Consider the following 3,437-nt stretch of genomic DNA (forward strand, 5'->3'; position numbering starts at 1 on the left):
TTTTCATGATTCGTTTTCAAAATTCATTAATTTAACATTTATTAAATATTTATTTTACATTATAATTTTTTGTTTAAAATGTTTTGAAAAATGTTTTAATTAATTTAATTAATTAACATTTATCAAATGTTTTAAATATATCATTTTTTGAACGTTTATATGACGTTTATTAAATGTTTTTTTTACATTATTTATTTATTTAAAATGTGATTAAAAAACCATTTATTTAACATTTATCTGACGTTTATTATAAAAAGATGTAAAAATTTTATTATTTTCTAAAACTCAAATTAATAAAAAATGGGTCGGGATAATAAAATAATTATGAAAGAGAAATTATCACAATATAATTGCGTTAAGTGTACTGTATATGGATAATAAGAACTGTGTGCATCGATAGTTATAAGTGATATAACGGATAAGATATTTATAACCGTGAAATCCCAGGTTAAAACCCTAAGCGAAAAAGAGTAAAATATAATTAAAATATAATTAAAAATAATTAAAAATTAGAATTAATTAATAAAGTTAGTTGTCTAAGATTTAGGCACTTGGTGATAAAAAAAATAAATTTAAAAAAAGATTCTACGTTATTATTTTTTCTAATTTTGTTCAAATAGGTTTAAAAAAACGTTTTTTTAACATTAAAAAAAAGTTTCTTAAAACATTAAAATAAATAAAAATAATCTTATAATAAAATAATCTTATATTATGGCTCAATAATAATAAATAACAATAAATAAAGAATAAATAACAAGAAGGAGCTACAAGCCAGATTTTTATGTATTTCAAATTCTTAGAACATTCGATCTTATTATTAGGTCATCCTCAGTGTAAAGAAATTAAACGCAAAATTAATAAAACAGTTAAAATTATACAATTTATTTACGCAAAAAGTTGGTAGTATTTATTCCATCTTCCGCACAATGCAATGCTTTTCGTTTTAGTAATATTATCGGTTATATTCTTCCCCATTATAACAGTCGCAATAAGTCCATGATATATAATAAAAAAATTTAACATGATGAGTCATTAAATAAAAATGTATCAGCACACATTCTGTTATCAAATTAATAAAATAAATTATAAAAATTAAAATAACAATGAATAAATTATTGTTATATTAAAAATTATTAGTATATACAATTCTTATTTTAATAGACAACTATATTAAAGTGTGTGTTAATAAATAAAATTATTGTACATATACCTCAACTGTGATTGCTAAACCAGGATATAATCAGTAATTGAAACAATGAATCAATTTAATTTGCAAGAAGCGTTTTATTGATTTTGTCCAATTTGTGTTTAACTTCTTTACATTGAGGATGAACTAATAATAAGGTCGAAATATATGTTTTAAGAATTTGAAATACTAAAAAAAAATCTTGCTTGTAGCCTTTTCTCATTATTTGTTTATTAAAATAAATGCTTTTGTAATTAAAAAAATGATTTAACTCATTATATTTATTGTTTTTAAAAATGCTAACATTTTTGAAAATTTTAAACGTTTTTTTCAAACGTTAAAGAAATGTGTGATTTTCCAAACAATAAATAAAATATTTATTAACGTTAAAAGGATATTTGTTCAAACGTTACAATAAACGTTTTTTTAATAAAACAAAAGGAGCTTGACCCATTATTTTTGGAAATATTGTTTGCTGATTGGGCTATAGATTTTCAATACTAACAATATATCGGAACATGGATTTAGAACAAGCAATGTTTAATATTTATCTATTCAAATTTGATGAACAGAATTAAATATCATTATTCATTACTATCAATGCAAAATAGGTGCAATAAGAAGTTCTTCGCAGTAAATATTAGAATTGCGATAAATTTCTGCTCATGTATATTCGTAAATATGTACATATGTAACTAGAATGTAATGCCAATCGATTCCAAGTCCAAATCAAAACGAAACAGAGAGAGAGAGAGAGAGAGAGAGAGAGAGAGAGAGAGAGAGAGAGATCCCATTTATCTTATTATTTAACTGTAAAGTCATATTTTTCAATAGACACTAATTTTCGCTCCTAGTTATCAATATGTAGAAGAAGGTGGAATTTTTTCGTCCAGGACTTTCGACCAGCGATAATATTTTTAAACGCATATTTTACATTTAATGGTTATGCTTACGCTTTTAAACAAAAAGCAGTCGTGTTTGAATAATGTAGTTGTAAGCACATCACTGTTTGCTAAATGTTACATGATTGAAGATAAATTGTCATTTTAATGATAATTTCAATAGTGAAATCTTTATATTATTTAAGCTGTAAATTTTGTATACGAACGAATTTCACAATAAAAGTAGTAGTTAGTGTTCAAATTTCTTAGGATAATAGTATAAAAAATGACCTTTAAATTATAAATTGTTTTTTTTTGCATTATTCGTTTCTGAAGATGCTTCTAATTTTTTTCTAAAAATTTTATCTTTATATTTCTTAACAAAGAAGTATAAAACTTTTAACTTAACAAAGATCATCTTGTTATGTTTCTTAAAATTACATATATCAACAATCTGCATCTCGATAACTAATTTTTTATCGAACTGCAGACCACTAAATGTATTTGTAATCTTAGAAATATAATAAGGTGATCTTTGTAAAGATACGAAATTGTGAAGATAAATTTTTTTAAAAACAATCAAAATCATGTTAAAGTAATTTTCAAACTTTATGTTTTTATTTTTTTGTCTGTTATAATGTTTCATCGAAATATATTTTTCATCAGTGATCTGAAAATTGTGCAACTTTGAGTGTTTTGAAAGTGTTCTCTATATTTCGTTAAAAAGCAATAATTGAGCAATAATAATGTATTAATATGGTTTTTCATAAAATTAAATCTTTTGATAAATATTATATCGAAAAAATATAATTTTTAGCGTTTAACATTTTGCAAGGCAACATTACTCACATGTTGTAGTGTTAATTATGTTTGATCCAACTTTGAATTAGTTTTGAATTATTAAAGCATAATTCACAGTGATTTTGTCGTAATATGAATCAGGATTCTATTAACTTTTGATCAATATATCAATTTTTTTGGAGTATACTCAGCGTCATGACAACTTCGAATTTTATGAGGAAAAATACATCAGAAAATGTACAGATAAAACGATTTTTGAACGGAAATTTTTTGTACTTTTCTTTGTGATAATTTGTTACACAAATAGCTTCTAAAATGATATATTGAAAGTGTTAACTGATAGGTGGCTATCTCCAACATACAATATATCAGTTCTTGTCTGTTTTATTGCGATATCCATGCGTTGATTACAATACATACAAATCTTACACAGTTTTGAAATTGTAATATTATTAAAGTACTATATGTATTATATAGTTAGTCATTATATATTGTTAATAAATGTATACGATTATCATCTAAGAAATGTATAAATAGATTTTATAGACAAGGATATATATATATATATA

Source organism: Trachymyrmex septentrionalis, unplaced genomic scaffold (assembly GCF_001594115.1).
Source record: "Trachymyrmex septentrionalis isolate Tsep2-gDNA-1 unplaced genomic scaffold, Tsep1.0 scaffold53, whole genome shotgun sequence".
NCBI lineage: Eukaryota > Metazoa > Arthropoda > Insecta > Hymenoptera > Formicidae > Trachymyrmex > Trachymyrmex septentrionalis.